A 23,284-nucleotide genomic window follows, 5' to 3' on the forward strand; every position below is an offset into this window, starting at 1 on the left:
GAAAAAATAATGGCAGACTAGGATAACTGGGCATTTTTTGACAGTCTCATACATCTCTCTAGTCATCTGGTAATTCCAATGAAGTGCATATTTCCACGCCATGCAGCTGAGGAAAGCTAAAGCTACAGTAATGGAATGTAACTCTTTTGCCGGTGTCATTTACATTTTGCTTTATTAGACAAAAGTCAAGTAATTAATCAGTTGATTGCTTAATTCAAAATTCAGTCAATTGCTATTTAGGCTTCATCACTACGCTTTCCACATGATGAAATCTGTTTGATAAATTCAATTATTTTTTGGTTGCCTGGCTATGAATAAATAAAGCAAGTTTGGGGTAAAGACACACCAGAGGCGTCGTTTTTTTTGCACGTGAGGAGACATGGAAACATGGGGCTGGGAGCAAAATTCCACAGGAAGATTTTTAGACAACCCACTTGGATTTCAGAAAGAGCACCCAGTGTGTTGATTTCAGAAATACTGCGCATTTGTGTTTCATCTGAGTTTGGGTGAATTTACCTTTGGAAAATCAGATCCTGTATTTCCAAATGGCAAAGCTGCCCTGGTCTACGTAACATGCACAAACTATAAAGTCCATCAGAAACCACCTTCAGTCCGCGGTAAAACCACAGCGCGCTCACCTAGTGCTACGGAGAGCCCCTGTACCGAACGCGCTCTCACTGCTGTGCCAACACCCACAAGTGAAGGACTTCACATGTCATGTTCACCACGGCAAACACCCTGCGCAAGCCTCGTGCAATAGAGGAGGAGACTGAGAGCAAGGGGGCTGCCAGACACGTATGTGGGGAGCGGGAGAAGGTGCTGCAGCCCCTTGGCGCAGGCGTGCTGGGTCCGAGCCCAGCAGGTCCCCGGGGCTGTGAGTGTGCCTCTGAGCAGCCCTGAAGCAAGAGCTATACAGGGGAGAATTAAACTCCTGCTTTTAAGTGAAGTATGAATACAAAGAAAGAATAACCAAATATATGGTTTTAGAGATGCTTACTTCCCTGTGAAGAATATGCATTCAGTGGTCTTCTTACCTGCAAAATAATAAATCTGTACTCCGTCCTGGATTTCCCACTGTAAGCTATAAAAGAAGCTGTCACTTCCTATTGTCTAAACAATTTACAGCCGCCTTAGAGGGTGTCTCTCAGCAATCTTGACATCTCGACTTGATCATAAATTCACAGCTATTGTTGAAGGAAATGCTTTTCCCTTTAGATAAGCACATAAATGAAAAGCTCCCCCCGTTAGAGAGCCACAGGAAGGCGGCTGTCTCCTGCATGTGTGCCTGAATAGCAGAGCTCTGCAGGGCCAGTGAGGCAGGGTCGCGCTCGTCTTCAGCTCGCGTTGCCCACTGCCGGGGGCAATTAGAAGAATGCTGCTTTTACCAGCAAGTATTTTATTATTAGCTTGTATTACTTTAAGAAACTCTCTGCAGTGGAATTGTAATCTGGTAAACCTGGAGCCCATGAAATGAGATTTTCAGTTCTGTGAGTTAGCAATAGGTATGATACATTAAAGCAGATTTACTCCCCACATGAGGGAGATTTTGATGAGAAATCTGATAAATTAATGACAAAGGTTTCTGGTACAGAGCACAGCTCACCTGCTGACCCACTATCCTCATTTCACTTTTTCATCTGCTTGCTAAATGAGTGCTCCACAAATAAAATAATCCATAACGTTATGTATACTTTTCTACAGTGGAAAGAGCAGGGAACTTCTTCTTGAGGAAGGCATGGGAGGTTGTAAGAAGGTGAAACTGCAAAGATTTGTTGACGGCATCCATGCCATGGATAGAAATTGGGTGTGGAGCACCTCACTGTGACACCAGGAACATCTGCTGAGGCTGGGCTTCTTGGCACTGCTTGTGCCATTCATTCTGGGCGCTCAGCGCTGCTACAAGCCCGCACCTGCCCCCCCAGCACTGCCGCCCGCGCGGGGGGCGGCCAAGTTCGCCAGATGTACCCCAGAACTGCGCAGGCTCCGGCACAAGGCGCAGGTGTGACCTTCCTCTGAAGCTGCAGTGAGAGTGTCGGCGCAGTGTTGGCTGACGTGCTCTCTCAGGCGTGGAGGGGTACACCCTGTGTGTACGCACGCTTTTTGGCAGTACGAAGGGCTAGTAACAGCGGTGAATTGCTGCTCATCATTCTAGAAACCATTCTGCTTTTTGCATTCCACCGTTTTGGTTTTCCTTCTATCCTTGCCTTTATCACAAATTTTCTCCTTTGTAACAGAAACCTTTCTTTGTTGCCGGGGGGACTTGTTCTCTTCCCCAGGCCCCCCCGGCGCGGTCCGGCGGAGTTCCCTGGCAGCCCCGCTGCGGAGAGCTGGCTCAGCCCGGGGGGGGGGCAGCATCTGACAGTCCGGCGTCAGGGCCAGTCCATTACCGCCGTGTCCGCTGCCTGCGCAGCACGCCCCTGATCTCTGCTGTGATATTATCGAGACATCGCCAGTGTTTACCTGTCAGACGGCTCAGCCCTGCAATCACCCTAAATAATAGGACAGGAAGAAAAAAAATGGCCATTTTCTGTTATCTGTGCTGACACGCGTGTCTGCAGGAAGGCTGCCACCCCCGCGGTGCTGACCCGAGCGATGGCGGGGCAGACCTTTGTTGTGGAAATGCTCTGTGTGGGCACACAGCTTGTACAGAGGAAACCCATGGGGTATTTCTAGCTGCACTGGGCCTCACGCAGTTCAGAGCAATGTTTCTTACATAGAAAATATACTTAGAAATTTTATTTCTATGAGAAGTTCTCACAGCCTTGTGGGTGAGATTCACAGGTAATGTAACAGCAAATGCAGAAGGAAAGAAAATGGTGTAATCTCAACCGCAGTGACAAATGTCACTGGAAATAGCTGGCAGGCATGTGACAACTGAAAAGTGTTGGAGGCACAAGGCAGCAGGTCATGGAGACTCCCTGCAACCGCTTCTGTGTGAGACCGGATGGGAGGAACAAGCCGCCTCGTGAGCTGGGTGCTGCTGAACGTACAGTAAGTGCGTGTAATTACTCCACACAGCGAGGTGCGTGTATGGCACTGACACTAATAGCTAACTGGTATGTGTCTTTGTATTTATATTCATTGGACATTGCTGACTCCAGTTACATTTATTTATCCAAAGTTTTTAATGAGATATAATTGGAAAGGACTTATACAAAATCTGCATATTGATTTGACGTTTAAGTATATGATTAAGTAGAAGCTGCTGAGGTCATCACTTGACTAAATTGGCTTAATGAATGTTGATTACACTGTACATGTTAATTTAATTTTGTGAGATCTTTATCTTCTGAATTGGTTATCACCTTCTGTTCAGTTATTGATTAGGATATGGGAGGATGCCAGTACTAGTTCTGTTTCTGAGTTGATAGGTCAGTGTGTCCTGCACGCTGCGTCGCCGGCTGATCGGCGTGCCTGCCAGCATCTAGCATGTGCCATGTTCTGTGTCTGTCTTCCAGGACGGAGTCCTTTCCTCCCTACGGGTGGCAAAAATCACTCCAGGACAAGGGAGGCCTAATGTGATGTTCAGATCCTCAGATTCCCATAGGAACTGCCCATGTACATGTTCTGCCCATGTATATGTGGTAAATGAGTGTACTACTGATGTACAGTTGTGCATTTGTACAATTGTGCATATAGTGTACAAGGACAGGCCCCTCTTCATATTTATTAAGTTTTCTGGCTTGCGGATGGGACATCTGCCTATAGAAGTGAGTGAAGAGAATAAAGTTGCCTCCACTAAAAGATTGTGGAAAATTTAAGTCATGAAGAGAATAATTGGTCTGAGTGTGTCTACTGCTCAGCTTTATGTGCTGCTGTTACAGATTTTGGATGACCAGGCTAGAGCTTTGCTGCCGCTACTGGTTGACACGGCGCTCTGGTGTTTTGGCCGAGGGGGTTAGGAGAGAATTGCTCTTTATCCCTCCATCCCTCTCCATTCCTGTGTTTCTAGACCCTACCCTGTCACTCCATCCTGGGATGGCAAAGGACCCCAGAAAGGCCACAGTGTCTTGGTTGTCACGTTGCAGGGAAGCCCCTGCCCACAGCACAAGCTTAGTGGATGGGGAGATGAGCTGTTGCCTTTGGAGAGAGCTGTTCCTGAGAGAGCCAGGTTCCATATGGAATGTGTTTCAGTGGCATATGCCATTAATCCTGCATGCTGAATTATTCAGCAGTTCAGAATAATGAATCATTGAACAAAGCCTGGCATTACGCAGCTCTGTAGTCCTCAGCCGCCTGGTACGGCAAACCCAGCCAACGTTCCCTGGGTGGGAGCGCTGCAGCTTAGTGTGCGAATTTGCCAGAGCCGTGATCCTGAGGAACTGTCTTTCGGGCCATTTCTTGTGGTTGCATGAGCAGCACCTTCCACCTCACTGCACACAAAAACTCGGGACTCAGTCAGCTGAGCAGCTCTGGCTCGGTCTGCTCTTCTCTACAAAATGTAGAGCTGCGACATCTCCCGGAGGAGATGTTCGAAAGTCTAAGAGGGAATCTGCAGAAGGAAAGGTCATTTATGATGCTGGGTTTTAAGAAAGTATTACTCTATGCTAGCAGGATCATATCTTAAATATTGTGATAATTTAAAATTTCTATAGCTGTACTGCTCATGAGCTGAGTTTAGAGTTAGTGCTTACACCCAAGCTCTGGCATGACAGGCCCGACCCCGTACAGAATATTACCAGGAATCTTTCTTGGGGGCTTAGAGGTGTAATGACAAGGTGGACAAGTAAGGAGGGAGGGATGTGCCCGCTGCAGGGACCCCGCGGCCCCTCCTGTGCCCCCGGGAGTCAAACTGCCTCCCAGGCTCCTTCGCTGACTAAAACACAAAGGCCCTCCTGGGAGGCAGGCGGGAGGGTGCCTGAGCAGCAGTGGTTCGACAAATGAGAGGCAGACCTGAACTGTGTGCTGGGCTTTGATAACCGCAGCAACAGCTCAGTGTAAAAACCCAGCTGCATTAACATGCAAATAGAGGGTTTCTCTGGCAGCCCCACTGACCAGGCGGTGTGCAGCTGGGTAATATTATCCTAGATGTGTAAAAACTATAATCTGATACCTCGGAGGAAAATTACTATCCTCTTGTCCTCAAAACACAGCCTCAGTGGGTCTGCTGACAACTGCACCTCAGTAAAGTTAAACACTGACTTGTCCCCATGTCTGTCTGTCCCTCTTTCTTTCTCAATTCTGCTCCCATCACTCTTAGAAGCAGTTACTATTCATATTAGCAACTCCTTTTCTCGCTTCCAGCTGAGGCTCCAGGCTAGGCCGATGACTGAGCAGTGCGAGGGGAGCGGAAGCCCCGGAGCTTTGGCTGCTGGCAGTCGCTGGTGGGACACGCAGGGCCACCAGTGGGTGAGTGGGCAGGCGGGAGCCTCCGGGTGCCGGTCCTGGGCACCTGCAGGGCTCGCACGCATGAGCCCGCCCGGCGCGTTGCTGCTGCTTTTTGCTTCACCTGACTGAAAGAGATGAAGTGAAATGGTCAGGGGCACTGATTAAATTTAGATTTTTATCCAAGTGAAAACGTTAAGTCATGTCAGCAGAACATTATATGATCAAAAGCAGTAAACATCTCTGCTTATTCGTAGGAGAGCAGATGGAAATCAATCTCCTAAGGTCTGTTTAGAGCTGAGCAATATATTTTGTTTTCAATTAATATTAGATGGGCTAACTTCTCAGGAAAAAAACAAAACCAAGTTGGGTGTGCCTAAAAGTTGACCTCAAATGTGTGGAATTTCTTGAAGGTCAAACTATTTTGCTTTGTTTGAAAAATTAATTTCTAACCAGTAATTTAATATTGGCATTTTTATAACAAGACTTTCCATTTCAGAAATGGATATATTTTAACATTTCTTTGTTTTTCCATTTAATTTCAGTGGCATTTAAAATTTGATGTTTGAAAAATAAAATTCTGCTTAATGTCAGTTCAGTTGATTTCCAAATTCTTTAGTTCAAATGTTATAAATTTCTGAACATCAAATTTGGTCAGTGTAGCAAACATTGGCGCTCTCTGGGGTGCTTGAATTAAACCATGAATAACACTTGAAGACCAACCCTCCTTAAACTTCTTGGGATGGATGCTCTGGCATAATGTTAAGTAATAGGTCTCATCAATCACCAAACCCCTGACCCTGGAGTCAAGGAGCATGTACGAAATGGGGAGAAAAAACCCAGAGATTGTAGGGCTACAATTCATAATAACCAACAAAATAAGTTTAAGTCCCAGTGCAACCCTTTTAATGAGCAAGTGAGCTAAAATACATTGCAGCTGAATTGCTGACTTTGTCTGATGTTGTTCCCACAGAGCTCATTAAACCTTTTTATGTAACATTGCTGCAGCCACACTTTCCAAAAGCTCTCCTCATTGTGCATTTCAGTTGGTGTTTTCATGTTTTAATAATTCTTCTTTTTGTCCTTTCAATTTAAAAAAGAAAAATCATGGTTCAACAACCTAAATAGCTTAATAAGGGGGAAGTGAAATATCTCATTTCTTTTGAAGACTAGCTCTGCTGTTTCGTGTTTTAGCAGTGCAAATTCATCCTGGAAAGAAAAAATACTGTTTGCTCCTGGCTTTGAGAATCTAAGCAATAAGGAGCACTGTCTAAATGACAACATCAGGGGCAAAATTCCCCAGCAAGTCAATAAAAGCATCCACAGCCTGTTTTTTGGAAACAAATGGGTTTTGCTTTGGACTATTGCATGGGGAACCTGTAGCTGTAACTCTTTAGGAAGGATTTTGAAAGCAACAGTTATACCAACTTAGTGCGTGATGCCCCCCAAAAGGCTGGAGGTGGAGCAGATGCAATGTGGGGGTGCTGGGTTGCTCTGCTCTGCTGCCAGGACGCCTTTGAACCCCTCTGATAGCGCTTCGGTGCTATTGACAGAGGTTGGGACTAGTACACAGTTTCTTAATCACTTTCTGGCAAACACTGTTAAGGCTCATTAATGCAAATTAACGGATGATCTATTTTTCCAGCGTCTCAGTTCCATCACATGAACTTACATTATACAGCAACTCTAGAAAAATCAATTTTTAGTCCGTACTACAAATTGATTTATGGCTTTTTCTGCTTGGAGCTGCTGGGGCCCACCCAGCCCCGAACAGTGAGCTTGCACGCTCCCCGCTGCCCCGTCCGCTGCTGGGGCGGGAGGTGGAACTCTGACATTAGGAATGTGTCCCTAAAAAGAACAAAAATCAGTCTTGAGATTTCTATCTGAAAAGATGTGTAAAATCCTATGTACAGAAAGAAGTGAAGTATTTGTAGTGACCGTTTTTGAGTGCTTTGCATTCCCTTCTTTGAAGCGTTACAGTAAAAACGTGCTCATTTCAGTGAGTCACTTGATTATGTCCCAGTATCGCCTGTCGGCCGCCCGGGAGACTGCGGCAGCACTGAAGGGCTCGGTTGAAAGTTTCTGCCCACAGTGAGTGCTGGAGGTAGAGATGGTCCCAGGGGAGAGGGCAGCGACGTGATTCTGGCAGTCAAATATGGAGGGTGCTTGCCTCTGCATCTGGGGTAGATAAGGAGAGGTGTCCTGGGCATATAAGAACCTTTGAATCTGACCGTCCTCCCGCTGTTGGGGCAGACCCCTTGTTGAGAGACCCCGGAGCAGTCGGCGTCTGCTCGGTTCCCCCGACCTGCTGCTGACAACAGGCCTGGCTCAGCAGCCTGTGAGGCGCACGTGAGGACGGACTGCAGGACACTGAAACCCTGAGTGGGCTCTGGTTGGGCTGTAGCTCAGGTTGAGCTGAGTGTTAGCGAGGGGTTCTGCTCTTAAAATCTAAATGTTACTATCAGGGTGCGATTGTTGGATTTGTCTCCCTTTGGAGGGGTAGCCGCAGAAGAGTGCTGAAGCTGTTGATGCGAGAGCAGAGGGGGCGAATTCTTACACAGGGAAAGCCTCAGCAGAGTCAGGGCTTCTGACTTCCCTGGTCCCTGGTGCCTCACGGTTATCTCGGGGACAAGAATACTAAAGGGGCGGGCTGGAAACCATAATCACTTCACTTTAAAATGGCATGGTCTCCTGGGATCTGACCAAGTAATTACGTTTCAAACTTGAAATGAAATGTCTTTCTCGAAATGAGAATTTAAATGAATTAGCTGCATCTATCAGCAGGCGCTGAAGGGGCTATTTTAATTTAAAAGCTAGGTATAATCCTGGCTTGGCTCATACAGCTTAATTACAGTCAGTTTTAACAATAAACAAAAACACAAGGGGAGAGTAGAGCCTGGCCTAGGCAGCTCTGGGATTTAAAATTTTTTTACAAGTATTGAAATTGCTTTCTAATTAATTTACTCTGACCTAATGGTATGCCTGTTGAAAGAAGTTAGTTAGCCTGATCCCTTAGCTGAATTATGTCATTTAACATTTAAATTTGAGACGTGTAATAAGAGTTCAGCCTGTGAGGATGCGGAGCACTCTGCCCTTGAGGAGGCTGTCCTGTTGCTGTTTCTGGGCTCTGCAGCTTGGCGTTCCCTCCAGCGAGAGGCAGTGGGCTGCCCGGGAAAGGGGTGCCCAGGGAGCAGCGTGCCGGGCAGGTCGGCTGGATGGAGTCTGGTTCTGACGGTTCCTGGAGTGTCTGGGAACAGCTCTTTCTGTGCCAGCGCTGTCGGGCTGGATGAAGTGACTGGAATAGAAACATAGAACGGTTTAGGTTCGAAGGGACATTAAAGGTCATCGAGTTCCAACCCCCTTTCCTGGGCAGGGACACTTCCCACCAGCCCAGGTTGCTCAAAGCCCCGTCCAACCTGGCCTTGAACACCTCCAGGGATGGGGCAGCCACAGCTTCTCGGGGCAATTTGTTCCAGTGTCTCAGCACCCTCAGTGAAAAATTTCTTCCTAATATGTAATCTAAATCTACCTTCTTCCAGTTTGAAGCCCTTACCCCTCGTCCTATCGCTATGTGCCCTTGTAAAAAGTCCCTCTCCAGCTTTCTTGTAGGCCCCCTTCAGATGCTGGAAGGCTGCTATAAGGTCTCCCCGGAGCCTTCTCTTCTCCAGGCTGAACAACCCCAACTCTCCCAGCCTGTCCTCCATAGGAGAGGTGCTCCAGCCCTTGGAGCATCTTTGTGGCCCTCCTCTGGACCCACTCCACCAGGTCCATGTCCTTCTTGTGTTGAGGGCTCCAGAGCTGGATGCAGTATTCCAGGTGGGGTCTCATGAGAGTAGAGTAGAGGGGCAGAATCCCGTCCCTCGCCCAGCTGGCCACACTTATTTTGATGCAGCCCAGGATACGGTTGGCTTTCTGGGCTGTAAGTGCACAGTCCTGGCTCATATTGATTTTCTCATCAACCAACACCCCCAAGTCCTCCTCAGGGCTGCTCTCCAGCCATCCTCCTTTATTTGTGTATGGGATTGCCAGGGCGGCCTTGTGGAACTTCATGAGGTTTCCACAGGCCGACCTCTCTGGCCTGTCCAGGTCCCTCTGGATGGCATCCCTCCCCTCCAGCATGTTGTCCACTCCACACAGCTTGGTGTTGTTGGCAAACTTGCTGAGGGTGCACTCCATCCCAACATCCATGTCACCAACAAAGATGTTAAACAGCACCGGTCCCAGTACTGACCCCTGAGGAACACCACTTATCACTGCTCGCCACGTGGGAGTCCGCTGAAGAATAAGTGTATTGGAATATCGTAAGTGCTTTTAAATGAACTCTTTCCCTAAACAAAAGGGATAAAGAATCTACCTCCAGTGAAAAAGTCATAAGAACACAATTTCTTTTTCTGCAACTAATATGTAATTGTTGGAGAAATACAACAGAACTTCCTGAAGAAGAAAAGAACTCTCTTAGCTGATCGTGAAGTTGTATGTTGATAAGTCTGCTAATTTTGCATCCAATATTTATTTAGCAGCCAAAAATGTTTTTTTGTCATATTTTGAATACCACATCGTTAGCTCTGTTATTTGTCCCATTAACATAGTTCATCGTGCATTGGAGTTTGCCACTCATCGCAGAGTTAGCACATAGCTTAGAGCATGGACTATGATGTGAAGACAGATGTGTATCTCAGGCCTGATTATAAGCTGTAGCTGGCAAAACAGGGAGTGATTTAATGAAGTTTTGATACAGCTCATCAGATACTGAAATGGGAAAATGCAATATTAATTTAGAAACACATTATCATTTCAATTGTAGTCATTCTGAAGAGTATTAATAAGAGGAGCTTGTGGCAGTTTGGAAAGATGATGTATTATTCTAAAGGCAAAAATATTCTTCAGAATTATGTTTCATTTGACACCTAAACATCTAGCATATTCCTATTATCACTATGTAATCAATTTTTTTTGCTGTGTCTTCCATGCTTACAAACATAATCACTTTAGGCATTTCATGCGCTGTACCGGAGGCTTCTGAAGTGGGTAGGCAGGACAAGCTTAAAACACTAGGTTGACGACTTTTATCTTTTAATCCTCAATTCTTCTGTAGATTTAAATGACTTCAAATTCTCTTTGACAGCAGGACCTCCTTTTGCTGTCACAAGCAAAAGAAAGATGCAAATGTCATCCAAAACTTGCTCCCCTGTGTTAGATTGTGACATTTAATATAGATGGTACTGACCACCATTGCTCTGAAACCTTTAGTCCTTTTTACACTAAAGTTAGTGCACCAGGGCAAAAATGAGTGGCATCCTGTACTGCTTAGACAGCAGTGTAATTCTCAGCTAGTACTGGAGTAGTATCTCTTTTGCTGATGATAGAAGATGTAGAAAGCATATACCCTGATTTTTATGACCCCAGGTGCAATTTAATAGAAAATTTGGTGTTGGGTTCACAAGTTGAACAAATGCAAATTGATATTTGGCAATCGTATGAAGCCACAGTCCTTTTTACCATGACACTTGCTCAGGTTGTAGCCGCACTTGAGTGCACAGCCTGAATTCCCCGTGTTGTGCAAGCGGTAAGTTTAACCTCTAAAGAGCAGTCAGTAGTAGCAGGCAGAAAGGGATGTGCTTGCTCTTAAAAAGTGTATTTGGGGATGTCCCTGATGATGTGTCTGCCCCGTTGGATTTCCCTGTTCCTCAGTTTCCTGAGATGAAACAAAAATGAACGTTCTGGAAAATAGGCTTACATGCCCTGAACCATGGCATGGTTGAAGCATGGAAACAAATGTTTAAATGGATCCCCAGTCTATCATGAGCAGAAGTCCTGTACTCCTTCATTTGAGTTTTCAAATCCTCCTGTGATATGGGTATGTGACCAATCCATCGGTGTCATCTGTTCCTTCTCCCTCTCCTGCCCATCCCAGAGCAGCAGCTCCTGAGCCGAGGAAGGACCCGGGGGGTTGGCTGTACGCCTTGGGGCTGTGTGTGAGGTGTATTTGCATCCTGTTAGTGCTCTGCTAAAATGGGCAGGCTCCCTCTGAAACCACCACTCATAACTCGAGCAAGCTCCAGCCTGAAGAACCACTTAATTACCATAGTCTCCTGGCAGTGGTGCGCAAGCAAATTTCCCGTCTAAAAGCAGAATCAAGGCAATATTTTGTGTCTATTCTTAGTAACATCCATTTAATCTGCAGATACTTGAAATCCTCAAACAGGCTGGCTGCAGGGCAGCTCCTTCCGATGCTTTACAGTGAATTCCAGGCTGATGCATTCCCGTGCCACTTCGCCAACATGCAAAGCTGGATCCCGGACTGTTCCCGAGCTGACCTGGTGGGGGAAGAGGGGCTCAGGGAAATGCTCCTGGGGGTTACAGCAGGAATTCCCTGTAGGAATTGCCTTCCTGGGGCAGGTGGGGGCTCTCAAATGGCTACAGTGGGTATCAAAACCAGATGTTTTCTTCTGTTTCCAGCCCAATCCTGAAGATATCATTCTGTCAGTGTCCCAGGAAGATTTTGTAGGCTTTCACTCAGTCGGTGGACTTCAGCTGTCCTGCATGACTTTTAATAAACCCACTACTAAGTACCTGGTTGGATTCTTGGCATGTCTGCAGGGCTCCAGCTGTTCAGATTGCCATGCTTTCCATAATTTCCTGACACAGGCAGCAAAACAACCTTGGCTGGTTTCTCCCAGCCTGTGGGATCTGTCACTCCCCCAAGAAGGCTTACAGAGCCTGCTGGATTTCTTTAGCAAAGCGCAGTGCTGGTGAGGATGGGTGATCGAAGACCAGTGTTTCCTCAAGTGTGCAAGCAGAAGGGAATCATCGCAGCAGAGGGTGGACAGCTGCACGCGATGCACATCCCTGTTTGTTTAGCAGCATATTCAGTCTTAGAAACAATGGGCTTTCTGGACGCTATCCCCCAAGGAATATGCTGGAATAGAATAGAGTTTGTCTTAGGAAAGTGTGAGTCTACTCTTGCAAGCAGGATTAGTCCTTATTGACACTGGAGTTCTTAGCGGCCTTTTGTGAATGCCATCTAGTGATTCTTTGGTAATTCTGAGAAAGTCACTGTCGTAGCTCACCTGGTACTTCCCCCAATGGCTGCCACAGTGGGCACTGGTGGCGACAGGCTTTTGGGCTCCATCAAAATACAGGCATCTAAAATACCTGTCAGTCTGTCCTCAGTTCTAAGTGATTGTGAAGGATGAGGTCACCTCTGGTTGGGATGCTTTGGATTTGACGTAAGAAATGAGTAAAGATGCGAGCATGGCTGGAAAATGTTACCCTGCCTGTCCTAGGTGTAAATAAGACAATTGTTTTGTTGGTGTTGTGCAAAAGTTCACAGAGGAATCAGCTAGGGACATATGTCCTTGCCTCTACCATCTCATTGAATGAGAAGAGTACCAGTCAATTAAAAATGGCCAGATGCTCTGACAGCTGCCAGCAGACACCTCATCCTTCTCTTTGTGGTGTGTTTTCATCATCAACAAGAATTGTACCCTTTGTGTGTATACATATAAAAAATAACCAAGGACAAGCAAAGACAAATCTACCTCTAAAAATAAAATAACAAAATTCTAATTTGAGGAAATGTTTCTGTAAAGTGGATATTTGGAAGAATAATTTCCTTTGCTTGGTCCCAAACTGGGGCACAAAAGTGTGCTCAAACCTCAGCTTTTACAGCAGTTTTCCCTTCTGGGGAATGTGTACAGCTGTTCTCTGAGTTATGCTTTGGCCCTTACTTGTATTTCAAATCTTTTGTATATTTGGCTGCCCAGAGTGGAAATACTGGGGGCTGACTGCGCTGTAATGGCCAATTAGGCAGTGCTGTGCCCTCGGAGGCACTGCAGGACACGATGGCCTCAGGGACGGGCTACATCTTACCTTGTGGCATGTTCTTACTGAATAGAATCTATAAAAATAAATCCTTGTGTTGGACTGCTAGTTTCACAATAATTTAAATCAACAAAGGCCGTAGCTACCTCTCCGGTGCTCACTGCTCTTGCCATATGATGGGGAAAGATAAATAATGAGGCAATATTTTACTCTTCAGGCTCTGCCATTGGCAAATGCTTCTAAATGTGTTCTGTGAATTTATGATGCTGGTGGCAGACTTCCATGGCAATCCTTGTAATTAATCACTCGGTTTAACAATGAGGAACATTTCATTGGTCTGATTAGCACCAGGTGAAGTGATTATCACAATTAATCAGGTGTAGGGAAGGACTGGGGTTGAATTCAGGCAGAAAACCTTTTCTTTGAAAACCAGCTGTTTCCTGTTCCGAGGTGTGAAAACAGCCTCAGCACCGTGTGCTCTGTATGCTGCGACAAAGCTGCTTGGCTGAGCCGCTGCGGGCTGTCCTCTGGGCGAGCTGTCTCAGGAGGGGGGGGTCCCAGTGCAGGGGACAAGGTTTGAATAAAGTGGATCTGTAAAGAAAATCCCAAATATTAAAGCAAGTCCATCACTTTTGGAATCTGAGATGGCCAAGTGACTCCCACGAGCTACTCACAAGTATCTATGTTTGCACATACCCATGGGGAAACCGCAGAAAGTTCCACAAGTCCCAAAATACTTCCTAAAAATGTCTTCTTTAAAGATACTTTTCCTATTTTGCTGTTGATATTGGCTTTCAAGTGCCTGCTGTTTGACTAGGGGACTCGAACACTGCTAGTGAATATTTTATGTGGATCGATTCCTGATTGTAGTTCTGACCAACCCTGAAGAAGCTGGTGGTACCAGTCACTTCAGTGCCGGGTTAATGTGACGGTCCCTCCCGCGTAACTCCACAGTCAGCACTGGAGCTTTCTGTTCTGTCCTCACCTTTGGAATTCATGCTGTAGCTATGCAGTGCATGCGTAGCTTTTAAATTGCAGCTTAAGGCCCATTTCTGTATCACACATACGCTCGTGTTTGGGATTTTAGCAGTTCTAGTTCATTGTATTATAATTGGATAGCTGTGGGGAAATCACCGTGAGAATTGATAGGCTCCTAGCAATTTTTTGTTATCTATTGGTGAATTACTGTATGCATTTTTTCAGATGTTCATGTATTTATACGTTTTAATGGCACTGCATTTCCTTTAGAGAAATGTACTGATAAATTAGCATCGCAAGCAATGGAAAGGGACAGGTTTCCTTTAAACAAGCGGATGTGTGCAGCCTTTTGAACCGCTGCAAAGAACAATAGAACAACTTGAAAACAATGAGAAATACCTTGAGCTGTAATTATTCTCTTACCCTGTGCCACCATGAAGACTTACATGTTCCCAAATCTGGGTGGGTAGCAGCGGTGCCCGTCGGTGAACGCCTGGCGGTACCTGCAGCCCAGGCTCTGCGAGGCATCGCTGCCCTGGGGGTGACCATCCACTGGGATTCCCTGGTGTCTAGCACGGGGTTTTTCCTCTCTGGGGGATCAAGGTGTGAGGAATTTTTTCCTGGTTACGCTCAGCCGTGTAAGTTACAGACACTCCAGTCTGTCGCCTCTTCCCATCTCACGTGTTCAGGCTTTCCCAGAGGCAGTGGGCGAGCACGTACCCATGCGGAGTGTGCTATCACAAGCATTAGTTTCTCAGTCTGGAGTTTCGTTATTAAAGCTTTCACTTTGTACTAGCAGCTACTGGTTGTTACTGGTCCCCTCTGGGCACGAGGGGGGCTCTCCCAGGAGCAGGTAGGCGGCAGCTGCAGAGCTGTGGTGTCTTTGTCACCAAATTACAGACACCTGAGACACAGATGGGGTGATTCATCCAGATTAAGGCAGGAAACATATTATCCTGGTGTGTCAGATCCGTCTTATGAATCCCAAGGCAGCCGGTGCCCTCCAGCAGAGCTCAGCGAATCCTTTGCTTAGACCAGTCCAGAGACAGAAGGGATGTAGGAAACAGCTCTGGCTGCCGTTGACTGCTCAGGTTCCTGGTTTGCTCAGGGTATTTGCCTTTTCCAGGGGTAAGGCCAACCACTCATTTAGTAATTTGTGGGCCCAGCAGACTCAGAAGCTTTCAAAGGTTATTGCTCACACAGCCTCGTCTCCCAGTCCCCTGGGACGCGCTACGTGAAATGCTGGGAGCGGTGCGTGGCGAGGGAATGCCCTTTGGAAAAGGTTAAGGCTGCTGCCGGCTTCTCGCGCGGCGCTGCGAGCTGGGAGGGGCGCCGGCGGGAAATCAGAGGGAAGCGGGCGCGCTCCGCTGCTCAGCGCGAGCCCCGCGCCTGCGCCGTGGGGACGCGTACGCGCAGAATTGGGATGAGCGCTGTGGTCCGTCCTGCGCCGTGGGGCAGTCCGGGCTGCGGCTGCGGCACGTTGGCGTTCGCTCATTGTCAGTCTCGTGGTGTGGTGATGCGAAGTCCCCTCCGTCAATGCTGTTGTGGTAGAAACTTCTCCGGCCCTCCTAACACAAAATGGGGTTCTACTTATTTTAGTTCTGGCCTATTAGTAAACAACAAGCTGAATGCTTTGTATGTTGCCAGTGGCTGTGCTCAGTTTAATGTGTTTTTTTTTTTTCCTGCAATATGCGTAATTCCGCCTTTGGAAGGGAAAACAGGACACAACCGTAGTCAGACAAGTGGAAGGAATGGGAACAGAAGCTGATTTTTAACCATTAATAGCTGATCCCACACCATTGCAAGCACAGACTCTGCGGGTGCGCTCCGCCCTGCCCGGAGGGAGGTGCTGCTCGGCGCTAACTGGGGCTGGTCAGCCCCTTCGTTTGTGCCGCGCTCCGTCGGTGGGGACGGGGCAGCAGCCGTGCGGGGCTGCTCGCTTCCTTGGTTCCATCTGCGAGTCAGCAAGACGTTGCAGGCAGCTCCACATGTTTTCTGGCTCGTTCTCTGTTACAGCACAGATGCCGGTGAAACCTCCCTTGGGACCGGGAGCGCCCTGGTGCCGGCCAGCGCTGCGGGGGGGCCGCGGGCAGCCCGTGTCTCCCCTTCCTCCCCCCGCGCTGTGCTGCGGCTCGGCAGCGAGCCTGACTAAAGGGCACAACTCACAAACCCGCAACCTGGTCAGACACAGGTTGGCTTTGCAGGCTATATTTATCACTTTTTAATATTTTCATTATTGCTAGCCCCCAGTGCCTCAATTAGGCCAGAACTGTGAAACTGTTTTTATTAAGTACTTTTGGAATACTTCTGTTTGCTCCCGTTTCTGTGCAGGGAAGTTGCACTTGGTTTTACTTCTGACCGAGAGAAGCGAGGCTTGCTGTCAGCTGACACAAGGAGAAGGGCAAATCTAATCAGGAAAGCCAAGAATTTGCAGCCTCCTGAACGGAAGATGAGGTGGGCTCTGCCACTCGCATTCCCTGCCCCTGCGTGAGCAGCTCCTGCAATAGGCAATTCTGCAGGTTCCTTCTCTACAGCTTGGATTGGAAAAGAGCATTCGTGCAGTTTTCTCAGCTCCATTAAGTAGCACAGCTGCCCAAGCAGCTAAATGGATGAGGCTAATGAACATGTGCACAAGCTTGATGGTTCAGGAGCTAAATTGCCTGGGAGCAAGCAAAACAGAATTAGGCAAGTAAAGAACCTGATTGTTTTTCAAGTGATAAAAGATTGGCGTGAATTACAGGAGGCATTAGAAATTTGGAAGATATGTAGATTTAAATGGATACATTTGTTTCAATTAAATAAAAAGGAGGGAGCAAAATGCCTGTTCGGAAGCATCACAGACTGAGGTTTCCATCTTACTTACTCCAATTCCTGGGCTAAGAATGAATGTCTCTGCATTTGGGGATTCAGAATCTTCTTTTGGTTGCGGGGGAGCCCGCCCAGAACAGAGTGAGGGTGGAACAGCTCAGTGGGATCCAGAATAAGAGGCTCTGACCAGTCGGTGTTCTGCAGATGGGGCTCAGGCCAGCAGCGGAGCTACCTTGCTTGTTGGTGATGCGTTTTAAGGCATTTTAACATAGATCTCAGGTTAGCTGCCTTGTCCGGATGGGCTGGTGTCAGGAGTCCAGCTTTGAAGTGGCCTTTGGTTAGCTCAGATGCAGAGTTTGGAGAGGAGCTGCGAGTACCCGGCACCTGTGGGTGAGGAGAACCCCGGTGTTACGGGGAATGGTCCTGTGGCCACAACCTCCAATGCGGAGGTTACAGCCACCCTCCGGTGTCCTCAGTCTGTCTGAGAAGGGAAGGGGTGGCAAACCAAAGTGGCATAGAAAACATCACCCTTCCCATACAGTTTATTTTCAGTGAATCTAGATCTTCCCATTCTGTCTGTTTTTTAAACCAAAATTTTAATTAGAAGTTTTATGAGGTTAGTTTCCAAAGCTGGTATTGCTTTTATTTTTTAATAATTACAAGTGTTCTTCCTGCAGCCTTTGGAAAACACGGTATTTCTGCGAAGGTTTTGGAAAGTATATCAAAGCAAGTTTTGATTAAAACTCTAAAAACTGAAACATGTGAAAACTGTGCTATTACAGGCAGTCTCCCCAAAGTAATCTGTTTTTATGAAAAACATGAATGTGTTCAATTACACCCATTGCCCTTTGGGGCACACACCTCTCCTGGGGGAAGGATGTTGCCACTGGTTTAGACATGCAGACAACAGACTCTAACCCTGAATTTCCCTTCCTTATGTCCCATCTTAAAGCTCCTGATATTTCCTATCAACCCCAGTCCCATGACGATTGCCTCAGAATGTAAATGCAGCACTTTTGCAGCCCAAAGTCCTTTAGAAAAATCTACTGTCAGGCTCATACAGCCACTGCTCAGTAGCTTCCTTCCCATTCATGTCTCAAGATTACTGTGGCATTGATTGAACAGGAGATTCATGGAGGGAAATTAAGCCTCCAGAAGATACAATAATTTAAATAATTGGCAATTTTTTTTGTGTATGTGAGAACATGAGAAATACAGAGTGTTCATTCACCGTAAATTCCTCCAGGACTGTGGTACAGAAGCAGATGAATTCTTATGAAACAAAGATTCTATTTTCATGCAAATATCCCTCAGTAATAAAATACCAAGGGAATAAAAATGACAGGAAAATGTATGATGTACAAGCAGAATTGTTTCCAAAGCAGTGTATTTTCCACGGAGCCTCAATAGCTCTTTCTACTGCAGCCCATGTTAGCAACAAGGTGCAAAGCAAGATCGGGCTTCGCATGAGCAGCGCCATGGAGAAAGCACTGATTCTGCTGCTCGTGCTGCTTTTGAACTGCAGTTTCTGTGCAGAGCAGTCTTCTCCAGTCATGTATCGAGACAAGGAAAAGTCTTCTCCTTGTGCAAGGTAGGAGAGAACGGCTCTTGGGGAGCACCTGGAAGGCCAAAAGCCCTCATTCCACTTTGAGTGTTGTCCCAATCCAGAATATTTGAGCTTCGCTTACAGTTGCCCTTCAGGGCCACGGTGCAAGTGCGGGCGTAGGCTCTGCTTCAGACAGCGCTACCCTCTTACTTCGGAGCACAAAGAGGAACACGGCTCCTGCCTGTCGCACGTATTTAGCGCTGACTTGGCCTATCCTTTGTCAGCAGTGGTTAGTCAGAGGACGACAACTCTGTCTCACCGTCGCAGCCTCAGATACGTGCCAGCATGATTCCAAGGCCAGGACATTACCCCTCTCCCTTGTTTTTTCCATTTTATACATCTTAATGAATACACACAGCTGCAAATGACGGGAATGCAATCCGTGTTCAGCAATCTTTCTTGACCTTTTTATACTGGGGGGAAAACACCCTCAGTGTTTGAGGACGATCCATTGAAGGCCGTTCCCTTCGCTCCAGGCGGCTGATAAATGGCCGGAGCGTGGAGCCTTCCCCGCTGCCGGAGCTAATGATTGCTTGCCAAATGGCGTATGTGTCGGGGGAGCGCAGGAGGCGGCATGCTGCGGGAGAAGGGGAATAATCACAGTAAACTCCATCTTACCAAGTGCTGTGGGTATATATCATTTTTATTGTAGGGAAGATGAATAGATTCTGTGGTGGGTTTTGTTTTGTTTCAGGGGAAGAAGTGTTTAAGTTGCTGGTGTATTTCAAAGTGTTTGGGTAATCCAGGGCTAATAAACCTTGCCGGAGTTGAGGAAAGCTTCAAAGGTCGCTCCTCTGGCCGGCTGACGGGGCCGGGATTTCTGAAGCCCGAAGCACGGCTGCATCACTGGGACGTGAACGGAGCCAGGATTGCTGCTTCGTGCTTCCTCTCCTTTGTTCATTGCCGCGCAATGAAACCTTTGATTAGAGTTCCTGTGGCACTGCTGTCACAGACGTGCGATAATTGTGCTCACCTTTTTGCCTTCTTCATCAGGAATGAGCCTGCCTGAAACCGGGCTAGTTCACAGTCGTCTCCAACCTGTATATTTTATGGTTTTTCCCGCTGTCTTGTGCTCAGAGTCAAAGTTTCAATTGAATAGATTTAAAATCCTTTTCTAATAGGGACACACCCCAAATGAATAGTTCTTTTGCACACAATCTTATTTCTGGGGGAAAAAATATGTAGTTATTTTTTGGTGTTGATTTTCCTGCTTTGCTTGCTTGAATAAGTAGAACCACTTCATAAAGGCTTTATAAGAAACAGTTTGCCCTGACTTTTGCAAATTGGAAAGTTTTTGATAGTTATAGATCTAAAGCTTTTTTCCTTCTATTTAAAATAATTGTAAATTATTATGTCAAAGCACAAATCTTTTGTGCAGAATTACTCCCTGATTTTCAAAGCTGTTAATGAATTCCTAACTCCTTTATTTGTTGAGAACAAGGTATGAGGAATTTACTTGGACTGGCAATGAGCTGGCGGCGTGTGGGGCAGGGTTACCCTGTCCTGGCTCGGGAGCCGTCTGACCCGGACCTTTCTCAGCGCCGTAGGTCGAATCTGTCCATTCCCTTTGGTTATTACAGGTCAGTCGCTCGGGCTGCTGGCTGTAACGCCAGGCTGTTGCAACATCAGTCAGGGTTTGTTCTGCTCTATCTTGGGCCTTACAAGCATTTTTAAACATTAGATGAAACTAAATTAATCAATGTATAAATTAATTACCAAAAATGACTTAGCCTCAGAGGCTGAAGCAGGGATGTGTGAGAGAGAAACCTAAATGCCAAAATTAAAATCTCGATTAAATTTTACAAATAATGGATAATTACAGAGCTTTTTTATTTTTTTTATGTTCATATTAAATTGTAAGGAATTATTAGATATTTAACTGACATTTATCCAGATAGCCCACAGCAAGTTAGGTAGCAGTTACATGCTGTAATAAATGTCAGCATTTAAAAATTAATTGCTATGCTATCTAACTTGCTGTGGGCTGTCTCGTTAAATATTAATGGGATGTCTAAAAATATGTTATGAGCTGAAAGGATTATTTGGATACGGGATGGCAGAGTTATAAGGCCTAGAGGGGGAAAGCTGTGTTTGAGCATCACCGCTTCGTCGAGGCTGCTTCCAGGCCAGGCAGGCCGCGGAGCCACGCGCCATCCCCAGCAGGAAGGGCTTTCTGGGGGAGCCCCGTGGGTGCGCGGGGCTGAGCCTTGCTGCGGGGGGAGCGGGGTGCCGGGCAGGGGCTGCTCTGCATGCAAGCGCATCCTTCAGCTCCTGCGGTAATGCATTAAAGGAAAACAGTCCTTGCAGAGGTCAGTCAGCTTTTGAGCAATGAAGTCGACTGGTTCCCCCCCGCCCTTCCCCTGGAGAAGGAACAGGAGCTGGGGGTGCGCGGGGATCCCGCTGCTGCTGGGGGCGCAGAGCAGTTTGTCCCCGAGCGCAGCCCCGGCCAGGTTCTGCAGCCGCTGTGGGTTCGGTGAACGCAGGCAACGGCATTCTGAGGAAGGAAATACCAAAACCCTAGAAGTTACGACCCAGTTCTGCCTGTTGGACCCTCTACATGTAAATCTTTGAGGGTTTGGGAGGAAAGCTAGGCATTGCCCGTGTGCCTGAGTGTGGTCTCCCATCTCTCGTGCTGCCCCACGTCCAGGGTGGGGTCTGCCCCGGCGCTGGGGGAAAGGTGGTTTGAGCGTGGCCCCCGCTGTTCCCCTCCCTGCGGAGGTAATACCCGGTGGGGAAGGGTAAAGACGAGCTGGGGAGGAGGGAGGTGCTGTCCAACCTGAGTACTTGTATTTATTATTTATTTTGAGCAAAATGTGCTAAGTGCTTTGCAGGGAATACACATGGAAGACGCCGGGTGTTTAAAAAGCAGAGCAAGCACTGGGAGGGAAAAGTCTTTTGCAGCTCAGTGGTACAAACTGAAGGGATATTTTTGTTCTAACTCAATCTCCCCCTATGAATAATGCATGCTGGTCTCCAGAAACACAGGGTAATCGGAAATATACTGTGTCCACAACAAACACAGTGCACATTACTGTAATAGAGCTTAAAGACTATTCCCGTTGACTCTTACTATTTAAAGCTAGGAAATGTGCAATGTGTTTTCCCAGTCAGCCACCACTTTAACTCCAATACTTTGCTATTCCCCATACAGTAATAAAGTGTTTAGAGTGAGCAAGAGCTTTTGCACGTAGAGGAAAGGATGCACGACCTGACTGTGGGATGGGTTATTCCCGCGGCTGAAACACTCCGAGCGAGTACAGATGCCTTGCAGGGTTTCCCTGGTGAACTCCTCCGCAGCAGGGTCACTGACATAGCTAATTAACTCAGCAGCCAAGGAAATCCCCGTCCCCGAGCCCCTGCGCTCAGCCAGGCAGATAACCTGCGGATCTCTCCCCAGAGGAGGACCCACGCGTGCCCCAGGTGCTGGCGGCTGCAGGGCACATGCCACAACCCAGACGAGGTGAGCTCGCGGGCTACGCCAGTCTTCTCTGCCGCTGTTTGCATCTCTTGCTTTTGTAGCCTCTGAGATAAACTACACCACGATGTGGATTTTCAGTCAGCTAAAGTGTGTGAATAGGGTCTGCGTGGATTTTTGAGGGGTGCCATCTCTGAACCAGAAATGGTGGGATTGCTGCAGAAATATTCCCATGAATCCTCTCCCTCCCTTGTGCAGGACAAGACGGTGCATTTCCTCCTGCACCATTTCTGTCCTTTTCAGCCTCGCTCTGTTCCCAGTATGCTCCGTGATACCCATGTGAAGCAGAATATCCCCTGTAAACACTGAGTCTGGTGTGACGCTTGTCCACCAGGCTGACTTTTCAATTCAACAGAAAATGAGCAGGAATTGAATTTAAGGTGCTCTGGAGGAATTCCCTCTTTCTTTCCCCTAAGCAGGCCAAGGAATGCGATTCATTCATCGTGTACTCGGTTCAAAGCACCGTTCACTGCTGAAGGATTGAGCAAATATAATTTAAGGTTCCACTGTGCATGTGGCAGATTTAATTAGTGTACATGGGAGCTCAAAGTTGTTCAGAAAGTATTTGTTTGCATAAAAATAGGCTATGTCTGCAATTTAAACTGGAATAAAGTGCTGCAGTTATGAAGAATTTAATGAGTTGTTGCATAATGTTCTTTATAAACACCATCCTAGATGGGAAATTGTATTAGGAACTAAAAACTAGGTTAGTAAATGCAACCAAATCCATCCTTCCATATCCTCTTGCTTACAGCGGCTGTAATTCGTTGTTAATGCCATTCAGTTAATGTGGATGGGAATGGTGTGTCTGCAGTGGTTGTCGGAGGAGCTGGAGTGAAACCCCCTCCTGCTTATTGCCTCGTCCCGGCGTTGGCGGGAGCATCGCTCCCGGGGCTGGCTGTGACGCAGCACCGCGGGGCCGGGACAGGCGGCCGCGGCAGCAGCTCAGGTGCCCGCTGCGGGGCCACGCTGGCTCCTTCAGCTCTGCCTTCACATGGCTTCCTGGGAAAATCCCGGCAGATAACCTGTGCTCTTATGGCGCCTAGAGAGTTTGTCCTTAAACACTGCAACTTTTTGTGCGGAATTGTCAGAAAATTATCCATCTGTCAGCTGAGAGGCTGATACAGTGATAGCAGCTCCGGTTTTGCTGTTGTCTTGTAGAAATCTGTTTACCACAATCAAACATTGTGTGTTAATTGTAAAACTGCTGGCGGCCTGATTGTTACAGGGCAGTGAAGCCGGTGGGGATCCAGGTTGGAGTGAAATGC

Source organism: Vanellus vanellus (assembly GCF_965231255.1).
Source record: "Vanellus vanellus genome assembly, chromosome: 22".
Lineage (NCBI taxonomy): Eukaryota > Metazoa > Chordata > Aves > Charadriiformes > Charadriidae > Vanellus > Vanellus vanellus.